Genomic DNA, 14,679 nt, shown 5'->3' with positions numbered 1-14,679 from the left:
AGGGGCTCGGGTGGTGCCACCATCTTGTTTCCCTCCGTCAGACTTTTATCACAATTCGTCAGCTGCGCCCTTCGTCCTCCCAGGATGATGTCCTCTTTTCCCAGCACTGCGGGAAATGTTGAATAATTTTACCACATTACCAAAAATATCAACTATCCAAATTAAAATTCTTTTGTATCCCAGTTTTATAATATTTACTTTAATGTCTAGTTTTGGTAACTAATACATTGATTTAAAAAATTTTAAGATTCATATTAATGCATTTATTAATATTATGACCATATGCTTAATTGTGATCCAAACTTCCAATTATAACATCAATTATAAAATAAGTTTCATTTCAGAATGCGTTGCATGTTAATTTTTCCAGGTGTAGCCGTTGTTTTTGTGTCTGCGGTTTCATTTGCATGCGATTCGTGGTTGCCAGCCGATGTGGCGCACAATTGAGCCACTAATGGTGATGTTGATGGTGGTCGGATCGGTGGAGGGGGCACGTAGCTATATGTGGTATCTGGAGTATAGGGATTCAGACAGGGTGGGCCTCAGCTCACTTTGTTTGCTTTGTCGCGGCTCGGTGACAATTTTTCAATGATTTGTTTCCTGCCCTGAAATCTCATTTGCATATGCCACCATATTTTTTCAACTTTCCAGGCTTTTTTTCGGCTTTTCCCCCGTTTCTATTCCTGCTCCTGCTCTGGCTTCTTTTTTTATATATTCTTTTCAGGGGGAGTGAAAAATTGCAATCGCTTTGTTTTTGTTTTCATTGTGGGTTGGTCTCGGGCAATTTGAATTTGATTTAATGAAATTAAGAGGGCGTGTTTTCCTAATAGTCATTTCTTTAAATAGTTTTCAACGATTTTCGTGGAAATCACCGAGCTAATGAAGTTCGTAGAGTGCGGAAATGCGCTTAGAGTTAATTGAGAAATTAGGACATTTGTTGATGGTGAAGGGAGTGTTTTTTCTGATTTTATGGTTTAGATAAAAAAACGAATTTTTAGATAAGTACTACTCTTATAAATCTATGCATATTCCAAGATTATACAAATATTAAGCAGTATATGTCATAAACCATCGTTCTTTTATAAATAGTAAAACGCACAAAATTGTGACTTGAGGTATTTCCATAATGTTGCTGCACCGGAAAATCAAAACAAAGCACTTCAAAGTTATTTATGAACAACATTGCCAAAAACAATGACTAATCCTGGCAAAAGAAATCGGAAACCGTAGCAAAAATGTTTGGAACAGCGCGGAAAAGCCAATCAGGAGATATATACTCTAGAAGCCATTGCGATTCGCATTGAATGGAACAGATTTCGAATAACCCATGTATTCCTATTTTGTTTACGCTTTGACGGGATTACGGCAAAGTCGCATGCGGAAAAGCCGCAGAATGGAGCACGGTTTTCCCAATGGCTATTAGTTTTTATTTGGGAAATTTCACTATTTTCCTTGCGTTTGCTCCTTTTGCCTACGTGCACTAAATGGCCAATAAGCGGGTGGCGGTGGGAAATTGGGAAAAAGGCGGAAAAAGGCGGAAACTAAGCCGCCAGGACATGGCCATCTAAATGCACATGGCGGCCATATTGTGCCAAAGGATATATCAATTTTATTGCCGCCCGAAATCGAAACAACATGTGTGTTCGAATCTATTATTTTTTGTTTTCCTCCTAGCCTTTTTGTTTTTCAGCCGCCCGCTATTGTTGCATACGAATTGCGTAGCGAATGGTTTTGTTTTCCTTTTTTTGCCGAACTCGCCCCCTGCACAACCTTAATCCTTCTGCGCCAAGGCAAACAGAGAATTAATAATTGCGAGCAATTGTGTTTTATGGCCATTACGGCATCCTTGAGAGCAGATCTCCCGGGCTGAGTGGGCGAAGTGCGAGCGGAGCGTGTCACCCGAAGGCAGGTGCGACCACGTCCAAACGCCAAGGACACCGGCAATTATCCTTGGGATCAGCGCGAGAGCAAGAGAGCGAGGCAGTCGCAGACGAGCAGAGCGAATCAATTACGCCGCCAGCAACGAGATCTCTGCCTAATTTGATTTCATTACCGCGCCCACAACTGCGAAAAATCGTGCACTCCAAACAAAAAATGGGCTAAAAAATTATAAAACTAGTTCATCTGCAAAATATTATATTAAATTGCAACTGAAATGATGCCATATATTGCCTAGTGTTAGTGGCTGATAAATGTCCATAGCTGTTCGTTGTATGTTCATTTCATTGGCTTTGTTTTCTGCAGTGTAGGCAAAGCGAATCCTTTTAGCCATGTCCAGGGCGGAGTTGTGCCGGGCTTAATGCGAAAATTAATCGAATCGGGATCGAAGCGGGCTCGCAACTCCGGCAACGCCTACCAGCTGCAGCAGCCAGCCAGCAGCAACTTGCAACTTGCAACGGCAACATTCCCAAGCAGCAACTACCGAAAGCGTTGAAAACACTTTGTCGGCTCACAGATGCGTTGATAATATGGTAAAATTGCCAATGATGCACGCCCACTGTTGCCACGGAATCCGAGTTCCAGATGCAGATGGGCTTAGATTGAGATACAGATACAAATGGCTGAGATAAATGTGCGCAGATACATTTGTTTTGGCCGCACGACCGTTTCCTGCCACATGGTAATTGCCACATCAAATGCGCTAGTGGAGCACCCCAATGCCATCCAATCCACAGGCGCAAGATCCCCAAAGATTAACGATCTTCGGTGTAAACCACATCCTGGCTGACGGAATCGGAATCTGCGGCATCCCCCGAACGGCGGAGAACTTCAAATGCTGCCGGAGCAATTGAAATTATTATTAACACGCGTTCCGTTTGCTGTCAAAATTTATGAGCCCAACTTGCAGTTGCTGTTGCTGCTGCTGCTGTCGATGATAAAGTTGCGACAGTTAATTGGTACACGGCGAAATCTTAGGGGTGTATTCTATATAGAGGATGTTTTTCCAAAAGAGAAGAAAATGCGTTTTAGGACATATTTGTATGCCTTTTTAAACTATTTTGTGTATATATCTCTTTCATTTACATTTGAGTATAAGCAATTGTTGAAGGATAAGGATACAATGCCAAAATCATGTTAGTTATAACTAACTTCCTAAAATTTTCCCACTTTGAATATAGTTTGCCTGCATTTTTTCAGTGTCTAGCCTGCAAATTGCTTATGCAACATAAACAAAACGGTCAGATCAAAGCGAAGAACGCAGCTGAAGAGCCCGACTGGCTGCTGTATTCCTGGGCGGGGAAGAATCCGAGGTGGGAAGAGCCACACACAGCGACAATCTTCAATGGGATGCGTAGAATGTGCCCACATCGAGAACCACCCACCCACACGATGAAGAGCTCAGAACCGAGAACTGGAGGCTTATTAAATATTAATAAATTGCCATCGGATGACGCGGAGTTGGATTTCATTCGAGAGGGGCAGTCCCATCGTAAAAGAGAGATCTTGACAAAAAAAGAAACCAAACAATGGATCGGGCAGACACAATGTCAGCTCGACTAGTCAGGTATTCTATGGAAAGAAAGGGGCGCGGAGACACAGGTTGTTCTCGGTTCTTGGCCAATAAAAATAAAACTAAAAATAAAATCTCTTGTCATTGTCGCTGTCAAAACTGTGATCACACCTTGCTCGCCCATTGTTGCCGTCGTGTGATTAATGCGATTTATATCGCAAGGACATCGCAGCCCGATCCCTGGAAAACGCCAAGCGGAAAACAATGAAAATCGGGCACAACAATGGCTGGGATTCCTGGCGTGGGGGTACCTCACTTGCAGGAAGCTGACTCCAGTGCAAGGTGTGAAAGATCAACGAGCCACGGCGTTTTCCCCCTTTCTCAGATATCCGGGCGTGGGACGATCACCTGAACTGATCTTATCGCCGGACGAGTCGCTCTGTCTCCCAGGAAACAATCCCAGCAATCCAGCAATCGGGAAACCGAGATGCACAGAACAAGGTGACGCTGATTTGTCTGGCATTCCGGTGCGTTGGGCTTCCTAGAATCCAGCGCCATCTCCGCCGCTCCATCTGCGCTTTCGTGTCCACGTCGATGTCATGACAGTGCGAAGTTTACCAGGAACCAATCATTGCCGAGCGCCTATTGCAATTAATCACAGGGCGGTGCAAAAGCTCCGCCTGATGGCCGCCAAACACGCTCTCGGATGCAGGCGTCGCAAATTGCTGTCACTGCACAGTGGGCGGAGTGGCAGGAATTGCAAGCAAAAAAATAACTAAACATTACCACAGAGGACTTTGTGCCAGCAAAAATCGCCATGTTCGAGAGGAAATACCTTTTGCTTACGTATGAATTTTGCCATAAAGTTTGAAACACACAAGAGTCACTAGTTAATGATTCGCTTTATGCTTTTATGCGCACCCCACCCACTGTATGCAGGTGGATGCGGAGGACGCGGCCATCTTGCGAATGGCCACCAAGTCAGCGACAATTACGTGGAACACACGCGTTGACATGCAGCACGCGATGCGGATACGAAAGCCATGCCATGTATGCACAAGTCTGCATGCACTGTATCCCTGGATGCCCCAATCCCCAATCCCCGAGAATCAACCTCAACCTCTCGATGGTAATTGACATGGACTGGGTGGGTCCGACGATCGCACTGGGGTTTGGCCCATGCGGCACAAGATGCAATCTTTCATCCGCGATCTGGAAAAATTCGAATAGCTGGACTGGAGGGGAAGGGGCGTTGGCCACGCCCACCGCTGAGCAGGTGCAGCCTGCAATTAACTATGGCCAAGTTCGTGCGCGACATTTGCTTGACTGGATTTGCAGTTAGTTTTTGCTGTGTGGGTTGCGGCCAAAATGCAAAATGAAGCTCTAAACTTTAACAAATTCACGCAAGCCATTTTTCACTGCGGCTTGTTTCACTCGGTTGTATGGTATTCTCAGCTTTAGGCCATTATATTGGCTGGCATTACGTGCAGGGAAAAAAACAATGGCCATGCCAACGTACCGCCCACACACTCAGACAGAAATAATAACTACACCATCAGGTGACAATTTTATTTGGCTGCCTTTGTTTTTCCTGTCGGATTGGGCCGTGTAATTAGAGCGAAAACGGTTGCCATTTCGATAATTTCGGGTTTATTGTTTGGGTTTTCAGCAGAGACGGCCAAGCCGAATTTCTGGCAGGGATTATGCAAAAAACACTTTTTGTAGCCGATATCTAGGATCCTAAGCTTGATGGTTTCGAAATGTTTGATTTGAGTGCCAATCAATTGGAATCTCTATGTAATAACCACGCAGTAAGCCACATCCTTGAGGATTTGCAACCCCATGCGGTAACTGGCGACTACGCCCATGACTTTGATTATTCCGAGGGTTACATATCTATGGTTGACATGCAACGAGTGCCATTGGAGGAGTGTAAATGTGCGATATGGGGCGGCCATTACGGCTAGAAATATGCAATAATAATCATTTCCGAGGGTAACTAATCATCGGGGGGCTTTTTCGTTTTATCATCGTCTGGTTGCCGCTTTGTTGCTCCATCTAATTGCCATCTAAATTCTAAACAAAAACGCACGTGTGTTGGCAATGAGGCTGGCCATTTGCAAAAGTGTGTCCATTGTTGGGAAATGGCAAGGTGCCTTTTGTAAAATCAATTGGATAATGAAAATTGGTAAATTGTGGGGGAAATTAAGCTGAAAAACATGCACATTAAACATGAAAAATAATCACTCAAATAAGCCTTGTTAAACTTTTTATTTATTAATACTAAGCAAATTAAGTAATTCTCATATTGCGCTTCTTTTTGACGAACATGTGCTGTTTTGGATGTCCTCCATTTGCCTCACATTACCATAGACATGGGGTCCTTGATGTCCTGTCCGATTTTCTCCGCTAATCGAATCGGGATTTGGAACTTCCGGGCCGCGACAAGTGTCGCAAAAAGTGCGCGGGACATTTAGACAGCTGCCAGATGCGATTTCGCGGTTTAGACCAAAGCAATAACTTGGCGCTCAGCGGTCAAAATAATGCCCTTCCTGCCACCTAATGGCACTCCACTCGACCGGGGCACGCCAGATGTCCTGCCGTCCGTGTGGAGGATCACGCCATTGCAATAGCTTTGCGGGGTACTAGCCCGACTTGACTTGACGTTTATATTTGCGGCAGTCAATGTGATTGATGTCTATGTCTCCATCTCGGCCCTCAAGCTCCGCTTTTGGCCCTGTCCGTGTATTAAGTTGTAAAGTCATTTTGTGACAGCTTTATGAGCCAACATGTGACGCGTCCTGCCAGGAATAAGGATGGGAGTGGATGCACTGCGCGAAAAATCCCGCTGGCGCTGCTCATTGAAGCTTAGCTATTTGTATTTATCAACTTCATGCCAAATGTTTATTGCAGTCAGCTATCAGCCATCAAAATCTCAGCGAAATTAGTAATAGAATAAACAAAGTGAGTTTGAAATTTCACCATTAGCTTTTAGGTCATTAAAACTTATTGAAATACTACCTATATTAATATACTACTTAGTGATAATAACCAGCTGCACTATTTGTGCCAGTGTACCCACGAAGTAAGGGAGCCCCACTTTGGTGGCTTAATCATTTCCTTGGCAGCGCCAACTATTTTGGCCAAAAACTAATTTGAAGTTCCTGGCTGTCCCGGTTCGCAATTTCATTTGCGAATATGGCAGGCAAATGCAAATGTCGCTCTATGAACTCGTCCTGCCGTGATGTCCTGCCCCAAGCACCCCCACTCCCTCGGATCCTCCATCACTCGGTTGTTTGTCCTTTGTTTGCATTTCGTTATTGTCTACATAGCAGAAATCATTGTCATTTCCACACGCAAAAGTCATTTGGCACATGTGACACCCTTTTCGGGCTTAAATTGCTTTGCCTGATTTTTTTTCTGTTCTGAGCTCCACAAAAATCGGGCGGAGAAGGGGCGTGTCACAGCCGCTGTTATTCGCAATCCTGCGCCTTTGGAATCCTTTCAAACCGTGGCAACATTTGCACATGCATTTGTAGTCCATATTACACGCTGGCAGAAATATTTGCCTAAATTAAGAGCCTCCTCGATTGTTTGTTATTGAACTCTTCGTTTTCCTTTCTCCTTTATGCACCGCTTTTTTTTTCGGTTCAATCAAAGTCTAGTACCCACTAACTGCTTTTCCTTAACGCTTCGTTGGTCTTTTATTAACCCAGTTGAGGGGGTTTTCATTCAGTTTTTCTCTGCGTAAATTGCGTACAAATATTAGAATGTCAATTCGTAAATTGCCGAGTGCCAGACATAAGAAAAAGCGTATCCATTTGACAGGCCAATGAAAACGAGAATTTCCCGAGGAGAAAATAACTATTTTTAGTGCTTTAAACAAGCTAAAAAAGCTTCCGTTGGTTAAATACATATAAAATATTATGTTCGTTAAATACATTTTATCTTAAATTGAAATTAGATTTTATTTCTTTGCTGAAAAGATCTCAATCTCTAGATATTTCCTTTCCTAAAGTTCCACTGCTAATCTGCGGTTGACCATCGATATCCGTATGCCAAAAACGGCAACGAAATAAGAAATTTATAAAATAAGAAAGGAATAAAGTTTTGAATGGAACGTGGCGGCAATAAACCTAAACTTTGGCATTGCTTATCTGCGGAGAAATTGTGGATATGCAAACAACGGACAGCAGAGTTTTCAAAACTTAATGTGATTTCCTATTTATGGGATTTTTTCCTACCAATCCACCCACACACACACACACACACACGTCGTCTAATCCAACATATGGACTTGCGTAAAACTTTTGCAGCAGCAAAAGAAAAAGGACTCCTTGCACCTCCTGCCCCTCCCCCTGCTGTTATGTAAATCCTGAAGAGATAAGGCGTCGGAATAGCACAATGACAGCCGCAGGAATTGACCAAATGGCCCGAACATGGGCAAAAAAAAGCGGAGCGGCTTTGGGCCAAAAGGGGGGAACATGGCCAGGATACACGTAAATTCATAAAGTAATTTCATAAGTTTAGCAAATCACGAACCCAAGCCACAAACAACTGAAGTTGGGACATCCAAAGGTGCAGGGTATGGGCTAAAGTGAATGCTCGATAGTAGAGATTTTAAGTCTTGACAATCATAATTTATTTCCTAAGAAATATCTATGTCTACACATTAGCTTAAGCTAAGAAACAGCTATGTAACAGAATTTGCCTAGAAAAAAGGGTTTTATTAACCGAAAAGATCAACTTTAAATATACAGTCCAGCAAGTAAACAATTGTGCTGTATATCAAGTTACAGAAAGTTCGCCTTAGGCAGTTCCCACCGTACATGGGCCATTCTTCTTTTTGCGACCGCTTATTGGTCCAGACACGGGTCGCATATGCTATATGATGCTGTATGTGGCAGGGTATCCTTGTTCTTGTTATTGCTGCGGTGATTTAACATAAAAAGGTAAACAACAAATGGACCAGGGGCAATGGGGAAACTTTTGTTTTATTAGTTTTTCTTTTGTCCCGAGCTGTTTTATTATTAGAGCAGTAAGGACACTGCCCATTCGCCTGACTTGCAAGTTTTCTGCTGACCAATGTCGTAATGGTGGGTCTGCTGAACTCGTACATATATGGGTGAAAATGGGGCTGAGGGGCTGAGGGCCTGTCATGCGTTCAATTTCGAAATGGTTTCGCATAATTTGCAAGACACCCGAGCAAAAGTCCAAGTCAAGGCCCAAAGTCCTGGATGGACCATTTGTGCTCAAAACTGCGTACGAAATCCATTTCAAAATTAGTTTTTCCCTCAGCTTTTCTTTCGTTGATACCCTGTTGTTGTGTGGTATTTTATGACAAATTTACCTGATTTGATTACATTTGGTTTCGCTTGCCTTTATTTCTTTATTTGGCTGCCAGCTTAGGCGCATTAGAGACCAGTTTTTTCTTCTGGAAAATGGCGCAGAAATATTTATGCCGGGCAACAGCTTGACTTAGTGGAAGGCTTAAGTTCAGGGCTCTAAAGAAACAAAATAAAGAAGTAGATACTAAACTTGGGCCAGCATTCAATGCATTTCATACCAGTTTTGATCTTGTTTCTGAGCCTTAACCAGAAAACCAGCGCCCAGCTTCGAGCAAAAGTTAACAAATTCACGCCAAGTCACCTGAAAATCAGCAAGAGACCACCCAGCCGATTGACACAGTGATTAGTGACCACTGTACAGTGAACGCTGGCCTGCAAGCTGCCATATAAAGCGGTCGCATGTGTCTTCAGTCTGGAGTCGAACATTCATATATCAGCTTCAATTCCATTCGTCATGGCTGCTTAATGAGCTGAGTTGAGTGAACGACGAAGCCATAAAACCGATGTACACTTTTGGCTGTGGCATATGTGGCATACAGAGAGCGAAACATCGTAGCAGTTCCTAGGATCTCTACAAAATATATTACCAAAATTAAATGCAATGGTATCATAAATTTATAACTTTATGCCATACCAAGTTTATGAAATTGCTGAAATAAATGTAACCTAACTAGTTATATTTCCCAAATTCCGCCCAGTTTGCCTGCGATGCTGGCGAGCTTTATAATCTTTTTTTAATCATTTCAATTTTGGCCTTTGTTAGCAGTTGGCAGTTTGGCAGTTGGAAGCTGACGCTGTGTTGATTGACGTCTCGCATTTAAAATGATTTTTTACTTTTATTTTTCCACCTTATTTGCATATATTATTTGCTGTTGCCTCGGGATTGGCTTTCAGCTGTAACAGTTGGTGGAGATCAGAGATCAGATGCTCGGGGCGTAGCGTATTAGTCAAGAACTCCTCTCCACTTTTCACGCATCTCGGGGATCTGGAGATCTGGATCCCTCATCTGGTGCTACCGATCCGAGCCGCCTGACATTTAATTCTCGCTTAATCACTGTCCGGCGAACGGTATTCCCGACTGCTTCCTGCTGTTCTTGGCCCGGTCCGCTTCGACATGTGCCGTAAGTTGACAGGATCAGGACTTATTAATAACGAGGCGCACAAGGCCTGTCAAATGCAATTCTCATGCGCGCAGGCGGGGAGTTCGGTTCGGGAATTGAATTGAATCGAATTGAAAAGACTGGAATTCGAGGTGAATGAAAGCCGGAGAAATGCCCACCGGGCGTTTTGACAAATTAGGCTCATTTGTTGGCAAGTCGCGGTCAAAACAAACGGCCAAAACGCGGTTCAGGACAATGCGATAAGGATCAAGTTGTGGGCGAACTAAAGGGGAATAAAACAAAGGCAAGTGGAGTACGAAGGTAAGTTTCATTCCACTTTAAAAGGTGCAGCTACTTTCTATTTAGGGGGTTAAATATGCAGACCGCTTCTGTGGGGTCCTGTGAATACAGTTCTTAATCAGAGCATCAAAATAAATTTAAAAAAGAAATCTATAATATGTTTTGAGCTATGATCGCACCCTTAAAGCACCCACTACTACATTTTTACAACAATACAACAGTATTCCTGCCCAAGACCACAATTCTCTAGATCGTGCCAAAAATGACTCGAGACAGACCTTTGTCCAGTGTGATAAATGAATGTGGCACGCTGTTCACCGGGGCTAGGGACACTTTGTTTGCTCAAGTACCGAGCCGGAAAACCACAATGTGCCACAATGGGAGATTTTCAGCTTTTCAACGAACCCGGAATGAAGCACAGCCTCCGATCGATCGAGTGACTTTTTGCCAGTTTAACACCTTTGGGCAGTTTTACAGACCATTTATTTTGGCAAGCTGTGTAAATAGGTAGACAAAAAAGGAGCCAAACAAGTTTCACGTGAATTCCAGGGCCTTGCACAGAAACGATCTTCTATTTGCACTAATGAGCAAACGCAATAAAATGGCCCAAACAAACCCTGCAATTGTTTTCCTCCTGCCAACTGCAATTGTTGCCCAACCACACAAGGACGATCCTCATTTCGCCTGCGAAGGGGAGTGACAGATTTTAGAGATCTCCGAATGCCTGTTTATGTTCTCGCTTGGCCTGTGAAGTTGCCCATAAATTATACCCAGAGAATGGGAGCAGGGTGAATGGGCATGTGAATGTGAATGTGAATGTGAATACCCAGTACCCATATAGATCCACTCCTGTCATGGCAGCTGTGGCCTCATCTCGGCCTTAATTAGTTGGGTATTTTATTGTTTTGACACAGCCTCGATTTCGGTTTTCAGTTAACGCCGCCGGCGGTTTTCGCATCCTTAGTTTTCCTCAGATTTTGCGCCGCTTTTCAATAAGTCAGCCAGCCGCCTTGGCCATTCGCGTGTAATCAAAGCCAAGTGCTTTTCGCGTCCGCCCCCTCTGGCCCCTTTGTGCGTTGACTTCCACTTGCACCTATAGTTATGGCTCGCACATTACGCTGATTAGTGTGCAGTCCGCTATAATTACCGACGACAGCCACTGCGACCATGGGATTCTCGACCACTTCAGAAAGACCATGTGCCACGCAGGACTAGGAAATACTCTCGAAAAATAACTCCCCTTTATTTCATTTACTGATTGATTTTTTACACAGCAAGTGGGACACAAGTTTGGTACTTTCTTGGTTAATAACTTAAATCATCTGCTGTCCCAGAGTTCCTTTCTCCCTTTCAAAAATCCCTAACAGCCCAGCTTAATAACCAAACTAATGTACTCCCCGAAATCCTATTAAAACTGCGAAAATTGCCTAGCGGTGAGCGGCAGACAAATTTACAGCGCAATCAAAGTGCAACAAAAAAGTATGAAAAAGGAGTAGAAAAGGAAAACCTGTGCAGCGATCGACGTTCGTGGTTCGTTTCGTCGTGTTTAAGATTAAACACATTTTGCATTTAATTTGCCATAATTATGCCAGTCGGCGGGGTGAGGGGTGGGGTGGGGTGGCAATGGGGGCTGCAGACCGGCAGCCGTTGATGGCGCCAAATTAAGTTGTAAATGAAGTTTTTGGCGTCCATTCGCTTGCAGCAGGCGTCAAAAATGTGGTTGCATGACTCGCTCGGTGGCGGCTCAGTTTTGAGTTCCCAGTGAACCGCACCGCTGACCAAAAATTCTAAACTCTGGCGTTGGTCTCAACAATTTTCGGTTATTAATTTGGCTTTGGCTGGGTGTTCGTGTGAGTTATTTTCGGTCGGTTCAAAATTAATGTTGCTCAATTAATTTGCGCCACTAAACGTTTCTCTGTCTCTGTTTTACGTTGTTTTTAAGTTCGTTTTTTGTTTTTTTTTGTTAGTTTTTAATTTATGTCTGGTTGGTGCTCACTGACCACCGCCAGCATGCTATGTGCCATACATCTGGTGGTTTCTCCTACTTTGACAGCTTATTTCGGTCACGGATCTCAACGGAGACAAAGCTGTTTTTGATAGGTGTGTAAATGTGCCAGCGGAAATATGTGGAGTAGACCTGCAAGTCCAAGGCGATCCGAGATTATTTATTGCACTGAAATGGACGCTTAATCATGTGCTTGGTTTTGGGGAAGGCAAGATAATCAATTTGGATGGGCCAGCAAAGATCACTCCTGTAATTATACCCGTTACTCGTAGCGTAAAAGGGTATACTAGATTGTCATGTCCGTTTGTCCGTCCGTCTGTCCGTCTGTCCATATGAACGCCTCGATCTCAGGAACTACAAAAGCTAGATTGTTGAGATTTAGCATGCAGAGACATAGAAGCAGCATAAAATGTTTCTGGCGCAATTCCGTAAAAATCTGCATTTAAATTTAGAAATATATATTTTTTTTTAATTATTTTCTAATTTTTCTGATGTAGAAATTCAAAAAAATTAAGAAATGTCCCTGGGCTGAAGTTCTAAACTCCATAACGCAACTCATCATCTTACTTTTTTATAGCATTCCATCTTTGTTCGTTTGTTCCAATGTTTGTTCGTTTATGAAAGTATTAAGTATTTCTTCATTTTAACGTACAACCCAAAACCGCTGCAAAATAATGACATAATTTAGTTTGTAACAGAACCTCCTCTTTCCGCTTAAACTCAGCACTTTGACTCTTCATTATGGACCGACAATTATTCATGAATATCCATTTCAATGCAGCGCCAGTCGTGTGTGAATGCAATTGTGAATGCAATTGCAATTGGCGTTGCGTTGCCTTTGCGTTGCGAATGTGAAATGCATTTTTCAACACTCGAGCGGTGCCAAGTGCTGGGATAAAAAAGAAAACTGCCTTTGCCGAGAGAGAGAAAACCTGTTAATTATTAACAATTTTGCCAGCCTGCTGCGTGTCTGTAATTAGTTGCATTTCCATTGAAAAGCAACGGCAATTAAAAAATAAACACACAGAGGCCGACACACGCATTTCCAACTGCAAAGTGTTGCCAACTTAGCGTACAAAATATGACGATCGCGCCACAGATCCATAAAGCTAATTTACCTGTACAGTATGCCGAACTTTACAACTCAAGGAAGTTGCCACATGTCGGCCGTGTCGAAAGCCCTAGCAATTAAGACTCAAATTGCACTGCAGCCACCTTAATTGCATGGTGTCATAAAACGTATGCAAAACGTTCGCAGATCTACATTCACAGGTGACCTAATTACTAGGACTTTTCTTGAAGTGTTTACTCATGGCGAAGTACAGTAACCATTCGATAATGTATGCCCAGCTGCGAGATTGAGTTCTTACATTTAATAGTTTCCTAGACAATCACAATTAGAAGTGCATAAGTAGCCACGGAATTCTTTTGAGGCAAAGTTTTAGCTTCGTTCTAAGTTTCTTCGATTATTCCTCTTTAGCCTCTTCTCACACATCTTTACGCATAAACACATTGCCGTTTCTCTCGCAGCAAATTGAACTGGGGAAATCTTATGTAAAACACCTATGAAAAATCCTTACACCCACCGCCCACTTGCCACTTAAGCGGTGCATGCAAAGCAATTTAGCCGCGCAGCTGCGTCCTTCCAGCGCCACGTTCCACATTGATATCGCAACAAATCCCTCCGCATGCGGAAACTCGGGAAATGTTATACAAGAAATCTGAATGCAAAAAAACTGAGCACTTGCAAAAATCTCAGATGGAACTGTAGGGAAAAGAACGGCATATTTCAAGCAAGTGTGTTAAAAGCTTTTGTTTATAAATAAATATAATAAATAATTGCTATAATAAATAATAAGCGGAATTCTTTCAAAAACTACACATGTTTTTTTCTGTGCACAAATGAAGAGGAAAAAGCGGAAAAAGTACAAATAATAAAGTTCGCTTGTCAGTTTAGCAGCCATTTTGCGGTTCCACGGCAAGTTCTTCACCTGCCCCACCCACAGAGGTTTTCCAACCATTTTCCTGCCATTTTCCACCCACCAGAAGTTCGACGAATGCTTTGCATTTCCCCTTTGCATCACCCCAGGTTTTCCTCAGATTTTTTCCTTTCTCAGAGCGGCCCATCTTTCGCTGCTTATCCGCAATTTCTTTCCGCTTCGTACTCACCTTCCTGGCAAGACGTAAACTTTTTTATGGCACCCACTGTTGTCTTTGATAAATCTGCCTCAATTTGCCACAGCGAGGGGGCGTGGCAGCGGTGGCTAGCCTATAGCTTTATTTACCTTAACCCCCGCTTTCCCCGGGGGAAAGCACCCAGTTCGTGAAAGACAAGTTTTATGTCAATTTTTTCTGCTTACTTAGTGGGCGGCTCGCTTAAGCTCGACTTAGCCCTCATTACAAAGGGCGGGAACGGGATTTGCTTTATTACAGTTTAATTAAATTCACCCTGGCCGGAATTCGTCCTGTGGCTGC

This window comes from Drosophila erecta, unplaced genomic scaffold, assembly GCF_003286155.1.
Source record: "Drosophila erecta strain 14021-0224.00,06,07 unplaced genomic scaffold, DereRS2 tig00000055-arrow-pilon, whole genome shotgun sequence".
Taxonomy (NCBI): domain Eukaryota; kingdom Metazoa; phylum Arthropoda; class Insecta; order Diptera; family Drosophilidae; genus Drosophila; species Drosophila erecta.
This window is presented reverse-complemented; position numbering follows the sequence as displayed.